The sequence below is a fragment of the Aulostomus chinensis genome, chromosome 8 (assembly GCF_037954235.1).
Source record: "Aulostomus chinensis isolate RoL2024-O1b breed Wild chromosome 8, RoL_Achi_v1.0, whole genome shotgun sequence".
Lineage (NCBI taxonomy): Eukaryota > Metazoa > Chordata > Actinopteri > Syngnathiformes > Aulostomidae > Aulostomus > Aulostomus chinensis.
The window spans coordinates 2,383,799-2,411,780 of record NC_141327.1 but is presented as its reverse complement, the minus strand read 5'-3'; the positions used below and the strand labels follow the sequence as shown (position 1 = coordinate 2,411,780).

Here is a 27,982-nt window from a genome sequence, read left to right as displayed (position 1 = left end):
GGGACAGTCGTCAAGTAATTCTTGAAAGTGCAGAGAGAGAGATTAGAATCAGAGTCCATTCGCGGGGGAAACTACACAAAGTCCTTCAAAGGGAAGCTGCTTGGATTTCTAAGTTTATGTGGTGTTTTTAATGAGGATTTTGATGAAAACACACATCCAAATGTTGAAATGTGTCTGGGAAGCGGGTCGGGCTGGTACTCAGCTGTCTGCCCGTCTGTCTTCTACTCCAGTGGTTCCCAACCTTTTTTGTCTTGTGTACCCCTCGAGCCTGTTTGTCAGACCATGAGTACCCCTTCACTCATACCTGCTCATGATTCTCCAAAAGTGGAACATAACACAACTGAATATTCAACGCAAGTCATTTGATTTCATCGTCTTAAATTGAACATTTCGTATTCAGGCATTATCTTCTTATTTAACTCAAATTAAACATAAAATTATGTTGCCTTCAAGGCAATAAATATGAGAAACAATATTATAGTAAACGTTTGTATTATTAATACTGTATTATTAATACTAATATATTATTATTATATTGTTATTATTTAGGGGAGATATTTGCTAGGACTTCACCGCAAAAGTAGCACCGAGGCTGCGGTGGGTCCGCAGACGTCGAAGTGAATCCATATAAAATATAGTTCTCACTATACTGCCTTGGTTTAGGTTTGGAATCTTTCTTGCGTTTGTCGGCGGGCTCTCTTCCCCCCCTGGATCCACAGCAACTGGACGTTTATCATGTTAACCTGCAGGTAAACAGGTTCCCGCTGTGTGATTTTGGTATGGCTGTGCCACAGGTTATTGTCTCCCCAGGGAAACAAGTCATAGCGCACACGTACCATTTTATTGACGGACTTATGAAATGACTAAGAATATTTTTTATTATCGTGGAAATAAATTCTTAATTTTTCCACGTACCCCCTGCAATGTGCTCACGTACCCCTAGGGGTACGCGTACCCCTGGTTGGGAAACACTGTTCTACTCTGTTTGAGGTGCGGCATGTGAGAAGTGGTCCAAGTAAAGTGAGAACGCTGGCAGAAGAACGCGTACCATCGCTCGGTTTGGGCATTGACCACAGCGCGGACGCGGTTCTGGACTTGTTTTCTACTCATCACTGAGTCTGTCTATTCAATCATCTCTTTATTTATCCTGCTGCGCTCCCCTGTTCCCTGCCTTGTCTTCCCTGTGTCTTTCTAGTTAAATTCTCAGTTTCATTTTTCAGTTTTGTTGCTGTACTGCTTTCGTTTTGTCTCAGTCAGTCATCACTTCCTGTCTGCCTCTGTCAGGTGCGTGGGACTCCTGAGAGCGTCACAGTTGCAGTAGGAGGATGCCTCCTAGATTGTCATTCAGTTTTGACCCACATCTGTTCTCACTTCACTTCTCCTTTATTCCGCCGCCCAGCCACTGCTTCACTGCGCTCTACTCATCACACGAGTGCTCCAGGCGAACTCCGGGTCCTCCCAGCTTTGTTTGCAGGTTTGCAGCAGGTGGAAGACCCGGCCTGGCTGACTTTCCTCGCCCCTCCCTTGGCTACATCAAGGATTATTCTTCCTGCTCCACTTGAGTGCTTGAAGGTCCTCACTTTAAATGACTCTCAGAGTCAAAGTCATAATTGCCCGTTAGACAAAATCAGAAAAGGCGTCTGCTTTCTTACGTCGCAAAGCATCCATGCGACCTCCATGCACATGTTCCAGTTATGCTCTTCTTCCGGCTTTAAAAGTGGCCCTCATTGGCTGTTGTACGGCATCACGAGACAGGGGACTTTACATGTTCAATGTTCTTTTTATTTACTGTTCCTTCTTTTCTGCTACTGAAATGATAACATCTTGTGGTACTTTGGAAACTGCCAAGAATCTGGCAGCCTCCTCAGCTCTGTTTGGGTTGAGGGTTGTTTTGTTTTGTTACCATAGCGTTGAAGGAAGTCTACTGCTAGTTCCTCTCTCCATACCTTCTCACTGTCAAATTCATCATGGCGATTACTTCCTGAGAAGTTTAATTATGGCCATTTTAAACTAAAGCAGTTCACCCCTGCAGTAGTTTTGGCAGCCATTTTTAAAATGGCCACCAGGGAAACATTATGCTAATTCTCTGATAGTACAATGGCTAAAAGCACTTATAATTAGGGAATGTGTATGCCAAATTTCTATCAGTGAATAATTAACCAATATGTGTGCCAGGCCCCCTCCCCTCCCTCCACACACACACACACACACACACAGTGGAGGTAGGTAGAGTATTGTGAGCGCTGGTGGGGGCTTTCGAGAGCAGTGCAAATATTTGAAGCTTTTTTAACCTGAATTTACTTTGCTGTACTTTAGAAGAGACGTAGGACTTCCTTCATGCTCCGAACAATGAGGGACACTTTCTCTTCAGAATGGAAACTGTTAAACGTCAAAAATCTACCTGGTTTTCTGAAGAAGTTCACAGTAACTTACATTTTCATGTTGACCTTAAATGCTCCGCTCCGTTAGATTATGTAGGGTACATTAATTCAGAAAAGGCCCCGGCAAAATGACCCACTTTTTTCATGACACCATCAAATCTCCTCCCTCCCTGCAGGCTCACTATGGCTTCCACATTAGCATCACATTTGCATTTGATTAGTGTTGCAAAAATAAGTTGACGTGTTAAATCCACAGCTGTCACTGGAATCATCTAAGACCAATATTGGTACAGCGTGACTGCTGGGTTAAAAAAAAACACCTGGCGGGGCGATGAAAAAGGTGTGCGGCTACAGACAGACCTCCTGGTGGGTGAGTGGTGCGTTTACACGTGTGAAACACCAGGGCTGAATTAAGACCGTGTGAGCTGACTGACTTCTGCAGAATCCGGCTAGAAAAGTGGGAGGGAGCAGGGGTCGGCCAGAGAGGCTCAGGACCTGCATGGAAAGAGAGGTTGTGTTTGTAGCTTAGCTCGTGCCTCTAAGTGTCTGCAGCACAAGCTAAGCTAGCTTTGTGCATCTTCTGTCATTATAAAGCCAAGAGAGAAAAAAGTAGATCAACAAGCGAAAAAGGTCCTGTGTGAGCGTGATTGACAACAACAGGCCTTGCTGTGCTCTTGCTACATGAACAAGCTATCAGTGTGGTTTAGCTCATCACTAGTGGCCACGGCTCCACTCCAATGTGCTCACCACTAGGGTTGGGTACCAAAAAAACGTTCCAGAACCATGAAGCAGCTTTTTGAATTTCGATTCTTTTTTTCGTTTCTGAGTGCAAGGATCACCACAAACATGACGGAACGCCTCAGCCTGCCTGGTGTGACAATTAGCGACTGGACTGCGTTCAACTGGTGCCGTCGCTCTCCTGCTCCCATCGCTTCCTCCACTTCGGTCAACCTTCATCATCAGCCAGCAGCTCCTCGTTGCTAACAGAATCCGGCAGGTGAAAATGATGTCTCATTCTTCACAAACCTGCTTAAGTGATAGACGACCAACTCTTAAAACTGTGCCTATCTGTTGTTGAACGCTAGCAAAGTGAGGCTAACGTTAGCCAGCCACAACCTGCTGCTGCTACGTGAAGCCGCCACGACCCCAGCCAGCAGAGTCTACGCACATCATATACCACTACTTTTCCCACACTTTGAACCCTGCGGCTTCTACAACGATGCAGCTATCAGGGGGTGCAGGAAGTGCACAAACGAGACGGACGCAAGCAAAGAAGACGACGCTACTTTTTGGTGCACTCAACGCAAAACGCAGCACGACACGCACAAACGCAAAACAGCAGCATGGAGCAGTGTGAAAGAATCCACGATCACCAACGGGTTTTGAAAGGCTGGACTACTGCGTGAAGACGACGGCACAACTTCAGCGGTAACTTTCCCTCCAGATGAAAGTGGCATTGAGAGCGACACTGACGGAGAGACTGGACAGGTGTGTGACGGAGAAGTTCTGAGGCTCTTCAGCTCCGACACTGAAGAAGACGACTTCAGTGGTTTCAGTGCACAGGAGGAGGATAAATAAAAACATGAATGACTTTTCTGTTTTGTTCGATCGGCCGTTTTACTGCCGCGTTACAGGCACGTTTGGATACATTTAACGTATGTAAATAAACATTTACAAACTCTCTCTGTGTAAATCTCTCATTTCACAACGTACATACAGGACCTGTGGCTGGTCGTCTGGTATGGCTAATATGTAAAAAGATTTTTGTCTTTTCAAATTTAGTGGGTGTGGCTTATCTTCCGATGCATTGCACTGGCAATGTGAAGAAATAAACTGGCCTGTGTTAAGGCTTTTTCAAACAAAAAAAAATTCTCCTGATGAATCGGCTGTGACCTGTCGACTTCCATCACAAAGAATTGGAATCGAGAATCGTTCAGAACAGGAATTGATATTGAGAATCGGAATCGGAATCAAAATCAGCAAAATCCAAACGATACCCAACCCGACTCACCACCCTAGCGATCGTGACTCACTCGTAAAAAGGAAGCGGCTGTCCCAGCAAACTTCGTCCATTCTCACCATCTGTCTCTTGATCTGTAATGCACCTGTTAGCTCATGCTAAACAAGTTAGCATTCCCTAATTTTCTATAAAAAAATAGCAGTGGACATCCTCACTTTTCCCATATTCTTTTCTCTATTGACTCGTGTCATAAACAGGCAGGACGCCACGTTTCGACGCCTGATGTTGCTCATGTCATTAAGCTTAAAATACAGAGTCCAGGCGCCATGAGTCACCATATAAAAGTACAGTTGGCAGTATGACAGCGACAACTGAACCTCAGTTTGACTTTAAATCAGCGAAATACCTGCTTGACCAAGTGAACGTCAGAGGAGCTTTAAAATGATCCTTACCAGCCCTGTTATACTACATATAAATATGATGTTACACGATAGATTGTGTTGAGGAGTCCAAGTCTTCGTTCCAACTGTGTAATGCCACTGTATCAATACAAGGAACAAAGAAAGACAATACTGCATCATTGCCATAATACTGCTTTAAAATGACAGTATTTCTCAGTTCAGTTGGTTCAAGAGCTCCAACACACACACATCCAGTTTATTTCACCTCATTACTGATTGATGAGCCCAAAACACACCATCTCCAGAGCTTTAAATAGGAAAATCCTTCACATAAAGTCATTAAGTTCGCAGAATGACATTAATTTTGGTAAGACGACAGAGCTAAGCAGCGGTAAAAGACTGACGATGTGAAACATGTTGATCTCTGACCCCTTCTCAGCTCAGAAGTTTTATAATTTGAGCTCACAGCGCTGTTCCTGCCACGTGCTGGACAAGTGATGTGATCGACTGAAGCAAAGGTGCTGCTGACTTCATCGTCTCACGGCTGCGCTGACAGGCTACTGCTGATTTAACATTTGTTATTATCCTGGGATTGTCACTTGTGGCTGCTTCTCAGCAATTTGTTTCACAAACTCACTTTGAGTAATGAACACGAGCAGTTAGAGGAATACGCAACCCATCCATCGTCTATACTGCTTATGCTGCTCGGGGTCGCGGGGGGCTGGAGCCTATCCCGTCTCTCGTTGGACGAGGGGCGCGTCACCCTGGCCGCCACTCCGTCACAGGGAGTATGAAACCCTGTGTGCTGAAAATGGTGTTCAAGGTCAACTTGATTGGGTTTTTTTCTGCTTTTGATGAACATATCAGGCTGTCTACTTCTACTTCTAGTCTAGTCTACGTCTAGTCTACTTCTTTAATCAAACTCCAACCTGATGACAAATCACGATCAGGAGAATCGCTGATGTCACTGGTATTAAGGAATCAGTTGCAGTCTGCTGTTAAACTCGTGTTTATCAGAGGTTACATTGATCGTAGTTGCTGCCCCATGAGTTGGTGTGATGTTTTACGGAGTTCTTGGGGAGTCGATGCCTGTTCAGATGGTCCTTCACCACTGAAAAACTATTTAATTCGAAGGAGAGTGACTTTGCTTGAGGGCTCAGCACCCAGCAACGCTGCACCTCCAGCAGGCTGGCAGAGACACACCGGGGAAACGGGCTTTTTAAATGGCCACTCTCTTGGTTGTCGGGAAGATTTCCAGCGTTTACACTTTTGAAAATCAAACTTGGAAGGTTCCCTGCTAACAAGCAAGGATCCTCAACATGGAGAAACTCAGCGAGTCCCACCATCAACTCTGCAGAGCCAGAAAAACAGAGAAAGAACTCATCAGGGAGACAATTAGCTTACAGCTGGAGCTCATCAGCCGTCACACCTGATGTCAACCGCAGCTCATCAAGGGAGGCAGCCTCAATCACAGAGGCAGGGCAGGGAATACATCTGCCTGCACGCGAAGACGTTCAGCGCACCACAATGAAAGCGCTGAAGGTCTAAATGTCTTTACTGGCATATTTCAATGAGACGAGGATACAATCAGACTAATAACCAACAACAGAGAGACTGCAGTTACACTTCAGAGAATAGAAGAGCATCATGTCACATCTGCTACGAATTAGCATGTTAGCCATGTAGAACACATGCACGGCGGCACCAAGCACAGTCGTACACTCATTTATGTCCCGTTTCTCTACTTTCATCAGGTTAGTGGGAGGCTCCTGGTCTGACCCTCAGCCCTTGTACAGAACATGTCAGCGTGTTCCAGCTCTAAATGCTGAGCTGTTCGCACCGGCGGCACGTGTGAGAGAGGACAGACTGGACATTTTCATCCTTTCACTGAGATTGGTGCTTTATTTGTTTTCCTTTGACTTCCAACCTCAAATAGTGAAAAAGAAGAGTTGTGCAGGAAGAGAATAGCGTGAACGCAGTAACACGCTTCCTCCTTTGGGTTTTCACTGCACATTTTCAAAGAAGTATTTCTTGTAAAGTGCATGAAACGTGTTCTTTGTTGGAAACACGGAACCAGATGACAGTGACAAACGTCATAACTTCAATACGTTGGAAATGTCCAAAGAGCCACTTAACACGCCAGAGACCATCCAAGATATCCTGAGTGCAATTAATGGTTTAAATAAAGGTTTTTTGGTTTTGTTGTATTTTGTTTGTTTTTTTCCACAGAGTAATCCAAACTAATGACGTTTCAATTTTTTATAAATGCAGTGAATCTTATAAAAACACTCTGGGAAGGCTTGTCTTTTGTAAACAATGAAAGACATTCAATTATAGACGAGTCAAGCACACAAAGCAGAAGGACAAAGTAAAAGTAATGCAATGAAGGTGGATGTTGTAAACAAACGAGAGGAGAACAAACTAAAACCAAGTGAATCTAAGAGAAGTGTGGTAATGAAAGACGAGGGATCAAAACGGAGGAGGAGCTGCTGAGAGGACTCAGGAGGAGGGGAGCTGACATGACGAGCAGTTGCCTCTGTCCTCTGCTGCAATCCCTCATTCAGCTCTGACACTCTAAATCAGCCAGCTTTTGCTGAATGGAGACAAAGACAAGAAGACGGTCAGCGATAAAAGCAAACTGGTAGAAGGAGACGTCGCAGGTCACTGTGTTGCAGTCGCACATTGAACTGATGAGCTTGACTACTTGCATCCAATGAAGAATCCAAATAGAATCCACCAGGTTTCCTCCCTGGATTTCCATCTGAAGTTACCGAAATGCAAGAGACGCCAAACCCCAAATAATGAACTAAACTGGGAGTATCGGAAAAGCCAGATTTAAGAATTTCATTTAGAGATGGACGTGGCCTGAACCCTGATACACAAAGGCCCCCTGAGAACAGACAGTTATGTCATGACGCATTGCATTCTGGGTAGCTATAATGTGGCATCAGGTCTGTGGTTATTCCTGAGAAGACGAGTGTTGCAGTGTAATCTGTACTCTGTACTTGTAATTGTGAAGTAGGAGGAGTAGAGGGAGCAGAGCCGAGGCATCTCGACGTCGACCAGGAAGCTAAATTACTGCCATGCTTCTAATTTGAACTGAAGCCTCAATGTGCTGATCACCGTCGCGTCATTGTGACATCATCGTGACCCGTGACTGTCACAGGTCATCATCACGTCACCATCAGAAGTCACCATCACACGTCATCGTCACATGTCCTCGTCACACATCATCATCACGTCATCGTCACATGTCATCGTCACATGTCATCGTCACACCAGCATCACACATCATCATCATCACGTCATCATCACATGTCATCGTCAGACGTCATCATCACATGTCATCGTCACACCAGCATCACACATCATCATCATCACGTCATCGTCACGTCATCGTCACACGTCATCATCACATGTCATCGTCACACCAGCATCACACATCATCATGATCACGTCATCATCACATGTCATCGTCACATGTCATCGTCACACCAGCATCACACATCATCATCATCACGTCATCGTCACATGTCATCGCCACACCAGCATCACACATCATCATCATCACGTCATCGTCACGTCATCGTCACACGTCATCAGCACGTCATCGTCACACCAGCATCACACATCATCATCATCACGTCACCATCACATGTCATCGTCACACGTCATCATCAGAAGTCATCATCACATGTCACCATCACATGTCATCGTCACACGTCATCATCAGAAGTCATCATCACATGTCACCATCACATGTCATCGTCACACGTCATCATCAGAAATCATCGTCACATGTCATCGTCACACCAGCATCACACATCATCATCATCACGTCATCATCACATGTCATCGTCACACGTCATCGTCACACGTCATCATCACACGTCATCGTCACGTCATCATCATCACACGTCATCATCATCACGTCATCATCATCACGTCATCATCACACGTCATCATCATCACACATCATCATCATCACGTCATCGTCACACTTCTCAGCATTGTGATGTGCAGTCAGACTCTCACTCTCCAGCTCACCAGTGGACGAATGAAAAAAAAAAGTTAAAAGACACAAAAGTGAGAAAAAATATTAAATACAAATTTGAAAATATCTCAAACTAAAAAAAGTCGAATGAAGGAAAGATCAGCTGAGTCAGTTTTATCATTCGACGCTCACTAACCAGGCACTCTATCCCATCATGCATTGCACTGGCTTTCAGAAAAACAACAGATGGACTCGAAAAGAGTGTGTGTGTTAATATCTGAAAGTTATTTTTGTCCTGCAGATGAGCTCCCTATGTAGTCCAAATAGTGTGTGTGTGTGGGGGGGGGGGGGGGGGTGAACAAGAAGGTGAACATGGTTCTGCTGCAAAAGGTGCAAGATTTATTTCCAAGACCAGCTGAGCGAGGGTGCAGAGGAGGAGCGCTACTCGCCCTAAATAATGCACGTCACACGTAGGGGCGTGCCGGGGCGCCACGGCGTCCCTGCGAGAGAACAATAGTTGAGGGAAGCTGATCTTTCTCCCGCAAACCAGGAGTTTGTTCCTCCTCTGTCGTCCAGACGAGTTCCTTGGTGGATGTTTACTGCCAGAATCCTGAACCTACTGCTCTCCATGCATCTTTAAGCAATTTCTTCCCCACATACTCAAATATTACAGTTCACTGTCAGCTGCCAATCAAAACTCTGCAGGTGCTGCTGGTGAGTGACGGTGGTTTTTATCACAGGCTGCACACGGCAGAGCTGAGAGTCACCAGAGCACCTGAAGTAAACACGTTGACGCACGTTCCATCTTAGGTTACTTTGAAAAAAGTGAGCTAAACGTACGTTGGAACAGCCACTAATAATCATTACCTCAAGGTGTGACTGGTCACAAAGGTGGAGCGTCACCACAGTACTGGGAGGTTACTGGACGCCAGCGTGGGCCACAGTCCCAGTTTAAGTCAGAATGAGTTGGTTCGTTGTCGTCCACGCGACCTGCGTTTCACTGTCTTGCCTCCATGTTGGGAAGTTGGAAATCGCTCTCATCAGCAAACAGATTCTTGGGCCAGTCACGTGTCACCCCCCCCCCCCACGCCACCCCATTTTAGATGGATGAGACTGAACCGCCACACAACGTCTATCTGTACTAGAACTACCATCACGCCAAGTTTGATCTGCTGTATTGAAACCATTGCTTCAAACTCCTCATCTTCGTCAGCCCTGCAAGTGTGTGTGTGTGTGTGTGTGTGTGTGTGTGTGTGTGTGTGTGTGTGTGTGTGTGTGAGATAATGTTGATGTATGATTCCACCGTCCGCTTTAGTCACAAATCTGCGGCTTTTCTCCCTCTAGGCTCGAGTGTCAGCGCTGGGAACTGAACTGGACGCGGCCGCTTCAGCGATTGTTGTCGGCTCTCAGGTGCTTCCCTCCTCAAACACGTGAGAGATTCATCAAATCTGCAGGGAGGACTGGGACAAGGGAGCCGAGCAGCCAGCCTTTTCTTCAGTGTACACCCATAGACAAGCGTCTTCTTTGGTTAATTTGGGAGTAAAAGACAAACAGTCTGCCAGGATGTGGTAGCCGCTGTTTAACACTGGATTTGCATCCAGTGGTCTCATGGCCATCAGGTTTGAGGTGGAGCTTCCTGTTTGTGTTGCCCTTCTGACCTTTCATCTGACACTTTTCATCATGAGCCCAGGAGCTTTATTACCCCCCCCCCCCCCCCCCACACACACACACACACACACCACTGCTGTTGACACTGTCAGATGGGGGTTCTGAAAATGAACTGTTCTCTTCACATGAATATTGAGCAGCTTCTCTTTTAACTGGTGGCAGTGTTTCCCCCTGGTGCCTCTTGGACAGTCGGGTTAGTTTCCCTTCAGGTCTGACTTCTCTGAATTCCTTGACACACACACACACACACTTAGGAGCTGGTTGTGTGCTGGGCATCGTGCATCACAAACCGCCACCCGTGATGATCATCAGGTTCAGCTGCGTGCAGAGTCTGTGGTCAGTTCAGAACCTTTAGGTTCCTCTTAGGGTCACAAAGCATTCAGGGGCCATTTTACCCACCGAACAGCTGAGAGAAGAATAAAAGCCGCGTGGTGACCTCTGTCCTCACGGAGCGTCTCTGCTGCGGTCGTCGTGTATTTAAATGAGGTGCTGCTCAAGTGCTTGGAGAAAACTCTGCCCCCCTTTTATGCAAATGAGCATTCCAAACAAAGTCCAGTTCACAGCACCAGCGCTGGGAGCCAGACCGTCAGAGTGGAGATGTTGGCGTCCTCGCAGAGGAGGTTGAAGCAGAGAGTGGCGAGGCATCAGCTGGTCTAAAAGGCTGTTGCACATTTAAATATGTGGAAACAACAAACGCCGTTACACAAATGAGCCGTGGTGCGTCAGACCGGCACCGCCCTGTGGATCCCCTCTCTGTCCACGCCCTCTGTGTTTATCTTTGTCCTGTGGTTGAAATCAGGCATCTTCCTCGCAGTCTGACGTGTGCTTCTGAAAACACCACCAGCGCACACACACACACACACACACACACACACACACACACACACACACACACACTGATATTTCATCCAAAACCCAATTTCTCTCCTTAACCTTAAATTCCCAGCTTGAAGTTGTGGAGCATCAGCAGCATTTTTCGCTCTCTGAAACGTCACCGGTGTCTCAGACGGTAACAAATCAAAAGGGCGGCGAGCAGGTGTGACATCAGCCACCCGATCCATCCTTTGTGAACTTTAGAAATCAAAATGAGTCAAAATGAACCTTCACATCCCGGGCTGCTGGTGTTTGGGTCACTATGGTTCAAACCCGGCAGCCTGCCGTCACGTGCCGACGTGGTTGGTACACAAAGCTCCGACACCAGCAGAGGAGGTGTCACTCATTTCCACTTAACACCAACTCCATTATAAAGGTGTACACACTCGTGCTTATATACATACGCTTGCATTCATACACACGCATACACAGAAACACACACAGGCATAAATAGATAATGACCTGAGCGAGGTCATTCCCCACACACACGAGAACAGCATCATAAATGCATCTCGACGCAGGTCTATTATCTTTGGCGTAGCTTTGGATATTGGAGTTGAAGAGCAGGCTTTGCTGTGGGTGCTGTTCAAAGCCCCCCTTGTTGCTGTGTTTGTTTTCATGAATTTTAATCAAAACATCTGTAAACAAAAGCCGACGGTCGGAATCAGGATCAGCCTGTTCAGACTGATGCGTCGGCACTTTTCTTCTCCCGCCCGTTTAACACGCGTGACCTTGAGAAACAACTTTTCCACGTTGTGTAGCTGCCGTGCAGCACGAGGCGTGCTTCCATCTACCCGTAATTATTTACATTTTCTATTTTAAATACAGGCTGGGGATGGAAAAAAATCTATTTGGCAAATATTGCAAAATAGATGAGGTAAAAAGGTTGATACACTCCTAGCAAACAAAACAAAACACAGCCATGGACGCTGGGAAGTCAGTGCTTTGCACAGAAAAACAGGTATGAATTTTCATTTTTGCATCGATCTTGATGCTGATGAACAGGCAGATGGGCCTCGAATACAAATCACTGGACGCAACGAACAAGAGCACAACTGCTAAAAATCTCTCTGCACTTCGAACACGGCGCTCTTTCAACAGCGTGGACAATCAGTCATCAATAACGAGCGGGCAAAGTGGCGAGATGAACTTCTCTCTTCTCACGAACGTCTTCTACTCTTCATCTATTGAACTACCCCATTAGAAGAGCTTGATCGAAATGTCACAGTTGAGAAAAAAAATACTCGCCTTAGGTCTTTCGGGCTAAAAAAAAAGTTCTTTATGAGGTATAAATTTACCATCAGAACCGAAAAAGGGCGTCCACTGGCAGTCCTGGTGTGACGAACAACACTGTTGTGTTGAGAGAAAAGACTGACATGCACAAGAGCACTTTTCTACTTTGGCTGCTGCGTTTCTCTCAAGGAGGTCCAAATGTTAGCGTTTCCCGTTGCTTCATTTATCATTGATCGAGTTACAACATGAAAACTGTATTGGAGAGATGTCTGAGTTCATCCATCAGCTGCTGCAATCAACATCAACAACAAGCCAGGCGTCGCCTGATGAATGCAGACTTAAGCGGCCTCACTGGTCTCTCTCACAGGAGCGTCCGCATTATCCTGAGAAGAGCCAATCTGTCCTCCTCAACGTCAGCCTGACAACAAAGAAGTCCACCAACAGTTGTCAGGCTGACATTGAGGAGGACAGATTGACTAGATATAACTGGAAGATTGAATAATAACCAGCTCAATAACAGTTTCTGTCTAACCTTCACCAAACAGAGGAGAAACTGTACATATTTTCCCTGAATGGAAAAGTGAAAGCACAGAAACTCACATTTAATTTGATGTTTTACCAGAATGTTCAACCCTGCTGTCCTCAGAATTACTTCATCCCATCTTCTAATCGTTCATCTTCAAACCCCAACATGTTAGATATCATTGAAAAGATTCTTTTTTTCGACACCAATCCTCCTGAAAGCAACAACGTGTCTCCGTTTCCACAGGAAAAAAACAACAAACCCCAGAAATGAAACAAATGAGGCGCCCCAGGAATTAAAAGATCTAATTATCACGTCGGCTTCATTATACGCTGCAGCCTCGCAGCTCTCTCACTTACAGAACTGAACTTCTTCTGCGGAAGGTATTTCCTGACATTGTGGAAAAAAGCAATGTTCACGGGAAATAGAGGAGTACGCAAGGACTTTGGAAGAAGCAGGTTTTTTTTCTCCTGATGAGAGGAAAATGGCAGTCGAGGAATTAAAGAGGGAGCAAAACATCTTGGATCTCATCATCTCGGTCGCAGCAGCAGCAGCCGCTTTCAGGCTGTTTGTGCTGACGGCACAGTTACCAGGAGCAGGTGGGGAAACTGGGCAGCACAACAGCTGGAAGAACATGGTTCCGCTGGTCCTGCGGCCGCAAACGCGGCTCTGATGCTGAATCTTTGGGTTCAGATCGTCTCCCCACCCTGAATCTCCAGCAGCAACCAGGCTCTTGGAACGGCAGCAGATTATCTTGAGTTCTCAAATTAGTTTCCTGCAGGAAAATGAGAATTTTTCATACAAAAAAAAAATCTAATTAAAATTTGAATGATTTTTTTTTTTTTAAAAAGGCACATTTGATCACATCTCTTCATTTTGTATTTTTTTTAATTTTCCGTTCATTTGCTTGAAACTTATTTCTAAATTATTTTCTGGCTTAATTGTTGCAAATGAAGTCCAAGCAGTGTTTCAGTGTTTATGTGGCAAATCAAGGGAATTTGCTGGAAATTGGCAAAAAAAAAAAAAAGTGCAAAAATGACTGACTTTTAAAGACAAAATTTGGTCGCACAAAAAAGAAAATGTGACTATTTCACAAGTAATTGCATACGAGTGGGTTTGTGGTGCTGGATCAGCTGAAATACTCGTGACAGGGTCCTCAGCAAACCCAAACTGCACGGAGACGCCGCCTCTGGGTCGCTGGGGAGAAACATCATTTTGACTTGGGAATAAAAAAAGCTCCTGTTATTTGCTATTAAAAGGAGAAATTGTTGGAGGTGATCCAGTTTTATTTTATCTTTTAATTATAATTATTATCATTAAAAAGGAAATTACAAGCTAGGACACATCGGCTCGTTCATTGTCATACGTCCACTCTTATCTGCTCTCGTTGTTCTCTCAGACTGGTTGGGACATCTCCCCCTGCAGCAGAGGAACTCCTCAAGATGGATTTAGCTCCCGACGATTGGGCGGGAAGACCTGATAATCCTTGACGATGTCTGAAAACATCTGTGGTTAAGATGCTTTTCCACAGCAGACCTAAGTGGATGTGGAAGATGTCATCTCGGACTTAAGATGCCGTTGGGAGAGGGCGGTGCTAAGATGATAACTGGCAGAGGCGATTCCCACTGGTGATGGTGAATTTGGAGGAGGTGCCAACTGGAGCACTGGTGGGAGCGACGAAGCTCACAGTCGCCGCCGTCGCTCACGTAGGAGAACAGTCCCTCGCAAATCTGACCTGAGCAGCTTCCTGTCAAACCTCCTGCTGCACGTTTCCCTCTCAGGAGACGTGATCGCAACCAAGCTGCCTGTGTGACTGACATGGCTGAGGAAGCCACTTCACACTGAAGTTGGAGCTGGAATGTTTCAGGGTTGTCCAACCAGTGAGTGATTAAACCTCCTGATTTCCTACAGGTAGAACCTCAGTGGCGACTTCAAAGCAGCTAGAAACAAATGGAGCGCGATATTCACTGCAGGTCTTTCCAGGTCCCACGTTGTCCAAATAGGCTGCAGCGCTGGATCCAGCCTGGCCCGCATCTCAGTCCAGCACAACGTCCTCAAGGGAAAACACAATGTTGCACCGAAGAAATCAAAAGCAGTCATTCTTAGCATTATTTTTCAAATTCTTTTTGTTGTTTTTATTGTCAGTATCGTTATGAAATCATTTAGAAGCAGCATTCTGTCGATTCATGTCAAGAACGTATCGTGGTGTTCAAGAACAACATCATCAAGAGAGACAGTCCCCCTGCAGGCTGAATACGCCACAAACTGAACAGCCTCACACTGACAGCCCTGCAGCGCCGTGCTCTCTCGAAGCTCCGCCCACTGCAAGGTGGCCCCGTGACTGGACACGTCCTTATTAACACAACACTCCCATGAGGAGAAGCACAAGGAAGTGACAGGTCACCATCTTTCACCTTCCGGCGGCGGTGGAGCCGGTGGGGTTCCTGTATCTTAAGAGCCAGAGATTTTTCGACCATGAGGATCAAAGCCAGGACGGAGACTTTGCTTTCCTTTCTTTCCTACTGTGGTTAAGCTGGAAGAGTCTGGACGTTCAGAGTTCAAGCCCTCATAGCAGCATGAAAGAGAAGGCTCCTCATTTAGAACATCCAGTGGTGTTCCTGGTCTCCTAACACAGAACACACAGGTGGAGCCGCAATGACTGACTTGCATATCTTCAAATAGTCGGACAGAAAATTATTCAGACAGCAAAAACAACTTTTTTTGTTGTTTTATGTCAATTTTAATTCATTAAAGTTGAGTTTTGGACTATTGATCTGAAGGAAAATGATATAAAATGATACATAAATATTCAACCTGATGCCTTTTAGCCTAAAACTCCGCGTGTCCCACCCAGTTCACCCAGGAGGAGGAGTCACTTCCACCGTATGAAAAATAACCTGGTTTGAGCTTCGCTTGGAGCAAATAAGCAGCTGCAGCAGGGCCGGTGTGAGGGTGGAGCACAAGACTTCAGTTTGACAGCATAAAAAGTAAAAAAAAAAAAAATAGAATCAAGAAGTGGCCTGTGCATTGAATGTACAATGAAACCATGTAATCTGGTGTGCCAGACATCAGCAGGTTTTCCTGGCACCTGCTAAGATGCGTCTCCCTTCCTGTGCTCGTTTTCCTCCCAGCGGTCAACTGCTGCGGTCGCCGTCTCTTTAAGAAAACTGGAGTCTTTCATTCCAAATTTGGGATCCAGATGGCAAATGAAACATATATATATGTATACACACACACACACACACACACGCGAAGGGCTGATGGAGTGTCCTGCAGCCGGGAATCAGCTCGTGTCTAAAATCACTGAGGCCATTAAAAGATGAATTTTGAAGGATTTCATTTCTTGAATTCGCTGATGGTTCGAATATTGGAACAGAGAGAGAAATGAGTCAACTGTCCCAGCCTCAGAGAGAAAGAACCACATTAAAATGAATGGATTGGTATTTAGGTATCTCCCTTCATGTGAAATAGTGATTAGTACAGAAATTCTTGCTCTTGCCAAAAGGAGATTTTTACCTGTGGCTTCGTCTGCTTCATCTACAAAGGTGCTCCTGCTCCATGTTTGATCACTTCCTGATGAAAAACTAATCTGTTACTAATGTTTTCACACTGCACCAGACCGGTGCATTAGATTAAGACTGCAGCTATCATCAAATATGCCTTTGATTAATAGAAAAAAGGTTGTGAAATCGACTGAAAATCAACTTTAAATACACACACGTGAGCAGCTCCTGGCAGCGAGCGAGCGGCGACTGCTGTCACACTGAGAAGCAGCAGGTGAATATTTCACACTGAGAGGTAAATATTCGCTTAGAGATAACATCATAAGCACCTCTCTCTCCTTCTTTCGCTCCCTTCTCCCTCACTCGTCTCTCTCTTTCTTCTTTCTGGGTAAATATGTGTGTATCAATCCGTCTTTTTTGCTCTCTTTCTGGTTGTAGGTGCACACAACTCCGCTGCTTATCTACAGAGTGCAGGCTGTGTGTATGTGTGGGTGAGCAGATATAGTGGCAGGAGCAGTGGATTTTGGACTGCAGGGTTTGGACCAGGATTCTTTTTTCACAAGATGGACTCATCTATTTCATGCACACACAAACTGTGCAGCTTACATCTCACATGGGAGACATTTTGGAAAAGGGAGGCTGGGCGGGTTAAGACGTGGGGCACAGTGAGAGTGGAGTGGCTTGTCTTAAAAAGCTCTGCGATAAACAGATTTTTATCAGCTAGAATTTTCTGCCTCGGTGTCACAACACAATGGTGAGGAAAGTCGCTTTAAGGCCTAAGTGGTGTCTCAGCTTTCCAGGCTCACCAGCTGAACACGTAGGGATGTGAGACGGTCACATGACGGTCCTCAAACATCTCAGCAGCTTCCTGCATTTTGGTTTTCAAATTTTCATCCATCTTCTCCCTCTTCTCCTGTTCAGGGTGGTGGGGGTGGAGCCTATCCCAGCAGCCTTCCCCCTGGACAGGTCACCAGTCCATGGCAGGGCCAACACATAGAGACAGACAACCATTGGCTCTCCCAGCCACGCCTACGGTCAATTTAGAGTCTGGATTAACCTGGTCCCTCTTGATGTCTTTGGACTGTGGAGGAAGATGGAGTACCAGAGAGAACCCAGCAGGAACAGGGAGAACATGGAGACTCACCCAGAAAGACCCCGTGCTGCAGCCGGGGCTCCACCCACAACCTTCTTGCTGGGGGGCCACAGTGAGGACCACTGCTCCACCCACAACCCTCTTGCTGGGGGGCCACAGTGAGGACCACTGCTCCACCTTTACTTCAAATTAAGTTTCATGATCAGCAAGACCCCAGTAAGATACCAGCTGTCCAGCTTCAGTTTCATAGCAGCAGCAGGAAGCTTCAGGGAAACCAGCAGCAGTGACTTCAGTCACTGCAAGGCCCACACTGAGACGCGTTCCTGTCCTCAGGACGCAGCAGGAGCTCATGTGAGATCCTCGCTCAGGTGGTCACTCGCCAACAGGGGAGAACTGGAACTGATGCCAGAGGTGGAACCTTTATATGTGAGAAAACAAAACACGTTCCATCTAGAACCTCCAGAGAGGTGAACCTCCAGACACTTCCAGCTTAAATACAGTGGAAAAGAAAGGAAAACCAAAGGTCTCCTTCCTGGCTTTGATCCACATGATTCAAATATAATTGGGCGATTGAGATACAGGAACCCCACCAGCGCCACGGCTGCAGATTGTGACCTGGGACTCCCGTGTGATTCTTCACACAACAGCATTGTGTAACAATCACGTAGCCAAACTACGACACTTGGAAACACGATGACCAAAGCTTTTATTGCTTTTATTGTCCGTCCAACTGCCAGAATCCTTGTAGCTGCTGCTGGACCTCACTTCTAGAAATCATGTGATACTTTTTGCCAACAGACAGCTGGTGGATACTTGGAGTGATTGAAGACCAGAGCATTTAGCTTGAAGTAACAGTTCAAATTTCATAATCCCATACCATCAGTGACTTTTTCGCACATTTCTTCAGATTATGCATCCACACTCGAATCCTGCTTCAGGAAGGGAAGCAGGAAGTTGGAACCCTGATCTTCCCCTCATGAAACAAATGATTGTGTTTTGTTCTCGGTGAAATTCTAAGTTTTGTTTTGGTGAAAAGATGGCGTGTGAGTTTGAAGGACATGCAGCTGCCAGTGTGACACGACGCGTGACCAGCGTCCACCGTGCAGTGGGCGGAGCTTCGAGAGAGCACGGCGCTGCAGGGCTGTCAGTGTGAGGCTGTTCAGTTTGTGGCGTATTCAGCCTGCAGGGGGACTGTCTCTCTTGATGATGTCGTTCTTGAACACCACGATACGTTCTTGACATGAATCGACAGAATGCTGCTTCTAAATGATTTCATAACGATACTGACAATAAAAACAACAAAAAGAATTTGAAAAATAATGCTAAGAATGACTGCTTTTGATTTCTTCGGTGCAACATTGTGTTTTCCCTTGAGGACGTTGTGCTGGACTGAGATGCGGGCCAGGCTGGATCCAGCGCTGCAGCCTATTTGGACAACGTGGGACCTGGAAAGACCTGCAGTGAATATCGCGCTCCATTTGTTTCTAGCTGCTTTGAAGTCACCACTGAGGTTCTACCTGTAGGAAATCAGGAGGTTTAATCACTCACTGGTTGGACAACCCTGAAACATTCCAGCTCCAACTTCAGTGTGAAGTGGCTTCCTCAGCCATGTCAGTCACACAGGCAGCTTGGTTGTGATCACGTCTCCTGAGAGGGAAACGTGCAGCAGGAGGTTTGACAGGAAGCTGCTCAGGTCAGATTTGCGAGGGACTGTTCTCCTACGTGAGCGACGGCGGCGACTGTGAGCAAGAGTCACCTCTGCAAATGATGTCTCTCAAAAGCACCTTAAACGTTCTCATTTGGACTTTTATGAGAATGCGAGGACCGAGTGTGCACTGGGACGCTGGGATTGTCGTCTGAACTGTCCACTGAAACACAGCTGCTGTGTGCATGATCGCGTAATGACGCCATATGTGGGAGAAAAAAACATAAATATACCATAAAAAGTAAAGCTATCTATCTTTTACACCATTCCAGACACCCGTCTTGTCCCCGGTGGCAGCGTGCACGGGGTGACACACTGAGCGGCTGACCGATGACCCCTCGGCTGCGAGGTGTGCTATTGTACCGCTGCTCTGGTTGCTTCGATCAATCCTTTTTCCGGCGCCGGCCTCCGCCTTGTTTGTAACAGAAAACCTTTCATCAAGTGGACAAAGCTTTTCAAGTCACTGAGGTTGTGATAAGCTATTTAAGAGCCCATTTATATTTCATTTCATTCAAAGCAAATCCACTCTAATTAAAAAATGTCATTGTAAATTACTCACCCTTTACGGCCGACTTCCCATTCCTAATAATCAGGTGAAGTCATTAATGAGCGACCGCTAGCGCTTAATTTTTCTCCCCACTAAGTCCACTCTCTCCTTTGCATTTTTATTTCCTTCGGTAAGAGCCGAGCAATAAAACGATAAGAAAAGTTGCGGGGAGAAAGCCTTTAACACTTGGAGTAATTACTTCTCTTTGTGTCTCTCTTTTTTAAATTAATTTTAATTACGGGCATCAGCATTGCCTGTAAATGTCCACTTTCTGCTAATCTAAAGTAATGTGACTGCTAATGAAGAGGGAATTGAATCTGTGGAGCCAAGTGGCCTTTTGGCTTTCAGACCCTCCCCTGCTGTCTCACTGACACAGTGATCAAGGATACGCAGGAAGGTGGACACACACACACACACACACACACACACACGTTCGAGCACCAGTGGTCTGAAGCACCACTGCTGTAAATCCTCTAATATGATGAGACTGAAGCAACCGTTTCCTCTCTAACAGCACATGAGCACCTAAACACGGACGTCCATTTTTTCCAGCTGAAAGGAAACTTAACAAGTTCATCCAGTCGATTCACACAAAGGCAAAAAAAAAAAAAAAAAAGCTTCCCACAACCAAAAACTACAACCAAAAAGTTTTGTTACTACGTGGAATGACCTGCACAGTACGTGTCACAGTGAGCTCAGGGCAAGCTCATGTTAGCTGACTTGTCCTTAGCCTGCAGCTAAAGCCTGGTTGCTAAAGCTCTGAAATGTTTGCTGCTCAGGACGGCTCAGGAAGTTTAGAGCGCCGGATAACGAGGGAGCTTCGTCAAACTGGTCCAGTGAGCTCAAGGACAGCACTTCCACCAGGTTAGCATCGCTCAAAGGTGAACTTTTCAAGCCACCTTCAACGGTTCATTCAAACTTCAACTAAAAAGTGGCAGCCCTGCTCCTCAAGATTAAAGCTCAGGGGCGACAAACTCACAGGACCTTACGAAGGTGATCTGTGGTGCCAGGCGGCCATGTGTGTGTTTTGTGTTCAGGGCCTGAAGCGGAGGAGGTTTAGCAAGTCTGGAGGAGGTGGGGGTCCATGTCTCCAGGGTCCCAGGCAGCAGTGATGATCCCTGCTGGTCTGAGTGATGAGTCTCTAACATCTTGCCTCTCATGACTCCACTGATCAGAGACCAGCCTCTCCTGGCTCCATGGAGCAAACGTCTCCTGCTGCCACCATGGAGGCACCAGACCAGCCTCAGTAACACGCTGGAGCACCTGGTGCAGGTGGAGCACCTGGTGCAGGTGGAGCAGGTTCATTGCGAGTGCCAGCTCACGCCCTGCTTAAAATAGGACCCCGATTGTCATTTAAATAAAATGAACCCTCGTTGTCTAAAAAGCTCCATTCTTGCCGCACTTGTACATGGCAGTCACAGAGGCAGTGGTCGTCCTGCTCTCCTGTCCCTGGAAGAGAAGACTCAGGGACTCCTGTTTTGGGGGTTCAAATAAACACAGCGATGGAGCGTCAAAACTTCCGCAAGTGAACGTCAGGGGAAAATTTGCTCGAGGTTCATTGTGAATAAGCAGTGTTTTACCTGCAGCATTAATAAAAGAGAACATGTTGGAGATCATCGCTTAAATTAGATGCCAACAACGGAGGAATGCGTGAAAGACAATGAGGAAGTTCTACTGAGCGTTCTCGTGTCTTTTGGCTGAACGTTCTGATGTTTTGACACTGATCCTGTTTGTCTGAGTGTTTTCAGGTCAACTGAAGCTGACGGCTGCAACAGAATCCCTGTTTAAATGAAATCAATTTGATATTAAGAACAGGTTACACACCCACCTGCCAAAATAAATGACCGCTGATGATCTAAAAAAATAGAAAAGTGTGTATAAAGAAAAGTGCAGCGTTTCTGGCTAAAATATCTGCTGCATCTGTTGCTGTTAAACTGCCATTTTTAACACTTTTATTTCCCTTCTTTTTTTGGCTGGAGCTTCCAAGACAATTCTCCAAATCACAAAGTCACAATTATCATAGTTAAACAACACAAAGACCTCAAGCCGTTTGCCCTGAATTTGTGGGATCAGCAGTTACCAGGAAGGGCAGCTGACCTGAGGTGACGCTAACCTTAGCAGCTAACGGAAACAGCCACAAACCGCTCGCTGTTTATCGGGGCTAACTGATGCTACGTGGAACACAGCAGCCACGCAGCTTTGCTGACATGAACACATTTGGAGGTGGAAAGTGAAACAGAAATGAAGTTCACTGCTAATTCTGTCTGGAGTCCAAAGTTCCCTGATCCCATCAGGAAGTGACCAGGATTACACGCGACATATTTATCAAAATAACACACTTTGGTTGATAAAAAGGTAAAGACATGTGATCTGAATCAATATTAAATTGATTATCATGTCCTGGCTTATTCTTTTGTGTTCTATCACATCATTGCATCAGATTCCTGAATTAATCTCCTGATTTTTTTCCAAATAACATATTTTCTTTTATTGTTTATCCTTTTAAAATGATTTTTTTCAGTCTTTCTTCATCTTTCTCGTGACAGCCCGGACGTGGACTAGACCGACTCGTCTCACGTGGACTTGCCCAGGGTGACTGGTCTCGTTGGAACATGTTCAGCACTGGCAGTTTCTGGAGTTTTTCTCAGTGTGAAAGTGGATCCTGTTTTACTGTGGATGTCAGGTCTCAGTTTTGTGTTCCACTAAATCAAATATTTATTTGAATGTTGTTGTTTTTTCCGTGGAAGCGGCTGAACAAAGACTCCAGATCACGCAGTGGATGTTGATGAGGAGCCTCCTCCTCCTCCCACTTTACAAAGATGGAGTTTAGCACCTTGGCACAGACGCCGGTGACATCATGCGCATCCAGAGTCGGCACAGATGGACACGTGATGGTATCGCGGTCCAACTCAGCCCTGAGTGACTCTTAAAACTGTGTTATGTGGTGGCGGCACCACAGATGTAAGCCAAGGGAAAGTCAAGTGGAACCATTTGTTGTGGTTGACACACAAACGTCCATCGATGACACTGACATTGCTTCGGACGAGGAGGCGGCCGGGGCGGTGGATGGATCCGACATGGCACTTTACTACGGGACAAAATATCACAGTGCTTCCGATTAACCTTTCGTGTTGTGCCAAAATGATATACGACTTTAAAAATCACTAAAACGCTGTGATCGTCTCTGTCAAATGCCAATTAAAAATATAGACCCGATGTATGTTTTCTGAACAACAAGACATTAACCCTTTGCATTCTGTTGTTGAACACAACCACCTCTGGATGCACGAGGGCAAAGAACCCCTGGTGGCCGTCGTGTTTTGTTGTTCACGTATTTCTGTCTGACCAAGTCGAACCAGACGGATGCATTTATGCGTGTAATATAATGAGCAGTCTTAGCAGTTCAGCGGAGGCAGTGGCAGTTGTGGTAGGGTTGCTAGTACAGACACAGTTAGCAAGTTAGCAGCTCGTGCAGGTGTGCTGATGGACATTTGTGTCTGCACTGCACCACGACATGCAGTGAATCTGAAAAACACGCCATCTGGGGTTTGTTCCCGGGCCGGGCCGCGGCAGGCTAGCTGCTGTGCTGCTCTGGCAGTGAAAACTAGGTCACGGTTGTACAATCTGAAGAAGCTGCACAAGGAGAGCCGGGGTGTTGGAGCCTCGTGAGACGGAACTGCAAGCCGTGACAGGATGGAGATAAAAACTGGACTTGGGTTTACAGCCGAAAACACCTGCAGGACCCCGACACATCGTAGTCTTGACTCCAGCGGTGTAGTACTGGCTGCAGGGACACACTGTACTCGAGCTATACTACTGCTGTGTGTACTTTGACTAACTTTATTATGAAGCCAAACAGAAGGTTGATGAATTTACGATTAAAAAAGAAAAGTGGTGTCAGAGCAAACACTGCCATGTTGTTGTGAGTTTGTGTCGTTGATTTGCGCCGCACGTCTCATGTCCCGTGTTGTTAGCGGCGTGGCCCCACCCCTGACACGCATCCCTCTTGCTCATGAGCTGCTTGCTCCTCACACAGCTGCCATCAGTTTGTGAATGTGAGCGTGAAAGGATGAATATTGCAACTGTACACCGCTGCGATGAGGAATGTGCTCGATAAATGAAGCTCACTTTTAAATCCAGAAGTTTTGTTTGCTGTTAAACTGGGTCTTGTGGGCGGGACCCTGAGAGACACATCCTGATTGGTTAGACTCCATCCAAGTTGTTACTCGGGATTGGCCAGTGGAGACAGGTCTTGCATTTTTCATGTCCTCCAGACTGTTCAGCAGCAAACAAAGATGCTTGTTTTGCAATAAAACTTCTGGATTTATGTTTAATTTTTTAGAATGTATTTTACTTGTTAAAAAAAAAAGTGTTTTTGATCATTTCCTAACGAGACTGCAGATTGGATGCTCACATCAAGCGGATAAAAACGTCTCAGGCACTTTAAAGTTACGATTATTAAAAAGCCATTAGAGTTTTTATTGTATCTGGACGTCTTAAGGTGGCACGTATTGGTTTTGTGTGTCAATGAAATCCGTACAGTTTGATTTACGCCAACAGATAAGAATGCTGACAGGTTGAAACCCTTCATCAAACCTGAAGTTTTACTGACTGCAGATACGAGACAAGAGGAGTCACAGCCACAGGACAGCTCTCCTTAGCTGGCGCGCAGGCTAAATAACCACAACTGGATCATGAGCAGCACCAGAGACTGCCGGAAATCAAAATACACTGCTTTCATATGAGATCTCAAAATGCAGTGACCAGTCAGCATAAACTGTTTTGTCTCACACACACACACACACACACACACACACACACACACACACACACACACACATAGAGATTGTGTAATAACACACTCATACCTCTATGGTGGTGCAGCTTGTTGCAATCCTCCAGTCCGCCATTTTGTGAGATTTCTAAGTGGGGCAAAAGAAATCCTAAAATGTCCGCCATGCAAAATTACCACCGCAACGCCAAACACCCAAAAAGCAAAACAGCACCAAAAACTCCAAACCCTACAGACGAACTCAAAAAAGCTCCAGGAGGAATGAAAAACTCCCAACTCTAAAAAAGTCTCTTTCGTTTACTTTCTGTTTCTTGGACTTCTGTTGTGATTTTTATCAGTTTTCCAAGGCGACTTGAGCTTTGTGAAAACTCATCCCTCGGGTAGCGAGGCTGCGGCCCGTAATAATGACATCTCCCCCTGCTCTCTCTCTCTCCCCCTCTCTCTCTCTCTCTCTCTCTCACCATCTTTTCAGAGATTTGTGTGTGTGATAGAGGCCTCAGTAAGAGACCAAGCGCTAACCTTTACTGCATTGGCTCACACTTAATCCCCTCATCCTGGGGTTACTGGCACACACACACACACACACACACACATGCGCACATGCGCACACACACTCACACACACACGCACACCCTCTATGATCCAACCCCCTCTAGATGCATCTCCCCACTGATCTAAGGACATGACAGCGCACACATGTGCACGCACACTTATCCATTGCACCGTCCTGTAACTTCATCTAACGTGTGTGTGTGTGTGTGTGTGTGTGTGTGTGTGTGTGTGTGTATTCTGAAGACTTACTATCAAAAAAACTATCAAAAAACATTTGTTATGAATTCTGCCGCCTGTACGCAAATATAAAATATTAATGATGAACTCATCTAGTTTTGTATTCGTCTCATACATTAAAGTATCTGGAATATACCAATATGATGAAGTAAAATAAAGTTTAATTATTTTTTTAACAAATATTTCCCACTGTGTGTTTCCTGCCAGTGTTACCAGGGAGGTGGGGGCAGTGTGGGGGTGTCCTGACATTCTGGCTGGGTTTCCTATAAGAGCGGGGGGCAACTAAGTGATTGGTTCTTGGATGAAGCTCAGGAGAGACTCCGCCGACCTTCTTGCAGCGAACATCACGTCAGATTTCACTCTGCTGATTCCTTTGAGGCACGTGAAGCTTGAGCGCTGGTAGCCACCAGCTGCCGGGTCCAACCAAACACCAGCCGGGAGCTGCAGCTGCTGGGGGCTCGGACTCTGGAACCGGTGCCGGAGGATCAGGTGGGATCAGCCCTTTACTCACTGGCCTACCGTAGGCAGCAGCAGGGTGGGCCACGGCCCCCCGATGGGCCGTGGCAGTACTGCAAGCAGACCCCTGAGGTCATTTCAGAACAAAAGCTGTAAATGTTATGTTAGTAATATTTATTTAATTTGAAATCTATCATGTTGCTAAAACGTTGGAAACTGTTGTGAATGTGGGTTTTAAATGTGTTATTACCAGCCTGGTTATAGCTTCATAACTCACTATTCACTAACTCGCGAATTAAACTTAACTTGGATTTCGTTGTGTTAAAATGAAGTGACTTTTATTGAACTTTTTTTTTCATAAGCATGGAATAGAGGGCAAGATGAGGTGGGGGGGCTGGAAATCAACATAACACAACTATTTTACTACATAAATTTGAAGAATCAAGTTTGTGAGCGTCATCTCTTTTACTAATTATGATTATTACTAATTACACGTATTTGGGTGCGTGGTTCGTTACACGGCCGCGCCGAGGGCCCGCAAGCACGCAAATCTGTGTCTGCAGCTGCTGGATGGGAGGTGCGACGGCAGGCGGGGGCCTCCAGCTCCCCACCAGAACCACCCTGAGGTGCAAAGTAGGGTTTTGAACAATTAAAAGTCATTTGACATCATGACACTCCGTCGTTCTACGCTGACCTCCGCATCCGTTGCTGCTCTGCTGCTGTTGAACGTAGTTGAACCGTTTACTTTGGTTGCCTCGTGTGTATTTACTCTATTATGCTGTAATGTTGCAGTAATAATTAACTGGTAATTGCTTTGTCGTGTTGAGGTAAAAAAAATAATAAATCAGCGCAGCCTCATACCTGAACTGGAGCAAGACTTTCAACTTAAAAAATAAACAAACAAAAAAAACCTTAAAATGTTGTTGAGATTCTCTGTAAAAATGATGTCCGTGTGTCAACGTCATCCATCAACGAACAAACATGGACGAGGAGGTTCGTCCCAGTCGCACTCCTTCCAGCAGTCTTAACACTTTTGCTCTCTCTCTCACACACACACACACACACACACACTTTTTGATACCCTCAATAGGAGGGCGGGTACAGCAGGTAGGGGGTCGGAGCCCTATGTGGAGCTTTGGATTATGGGATGGCATGGTGCAAGATAAAAAAGAGTGAGGTGTGAGGATGGAGGGGAGGAAGCAAGCAAGGAGTAAAAAGGAAGTGAGTGACCGAAAGAAGGAAAGATCAAGGACAGGAATCATGACAAAGTGAGAAGAGAGGAGCCGAGATGTGATGAGCAAAAAAATCTATTTGACTTACATGTGTTGTTTTCCTCACCTTGACTTCAGCACAGAGCGACTGGAACGAGGGAGGAAGCTGTGAGGAGGAGAGAGAAGGAGTCAGCTGAGGTCACGCCGCTTTCAGAGAAAGAATTTGATAGAAAATGGTTTCAGATCTGAATAAAGAATGCAGAGATACCCATCAGACTGTACAGGATGAATCGACTGTAATATTTCAATATTTAAGGATAAAGAAACGTAAAAATGCTTTCAGGGAAAACCTGTTTCATGTCAGAAAATGATGATTCAAGCCCTGGAAAATTTGCTGAAAAAGAGGTGGAGCTTCAAAAAAAAAAAGAAATACCCCATAATGGAGGGGCTTCATAAATCGTTTGATTTGTTTAGTCATCAGTGCAGTCTCACATCACGCACACACACACACACACACACACACACACACACACACACACACACACACACACACACAAGCTCATAAATAAACAGTGGTGACACTACTTTTCATCCTCATGCTCTCGTGCTTCGTGCAGCATGTATAGTATGTGCCTCGAAACACTGAAACTGCCTCTGTGTGTGTGTGTGTGTGTGTGTGTGTGTGTGTGTGTGTGTGTGTATGTGTGCGTGTGTGGTACAGTCATGTAGGCAGTTCTGCCAACAGCAGCTATCTAGCGCCATCTACTGACCCAGGCTCTCAGGAGGATGGGAGCAACACTGCAGCCCAGTAACACCAGTTAGAGGAGGAGATGAGGAGGTGGCAAACTGGCAG

General features: G+C 45.8%; 1 long non-coding RNA gene across 1 annotated transcript in view; it reads right to left on the bottom strand.

Annotated features, from left to right (window-relative positions):
- Positions 1-27,268, bottom strand: part of LOC147256821 (uncharacterized) — a 142,328-nt gene extending 115,060 nt beyond the window's left edge. Inside the window, exon 1 of the long non-coding RNA XR_015117418.1 lies at positions 27,239-27,268. This is a non-coding gene — a long non-coding RNA (uncharacterized LOC147256821). The remainder of the gene's footprint in view (positions 1-27,238) is intronic.
- Positions 27,269-27,982: the final 714 nt, after the last annotated feature.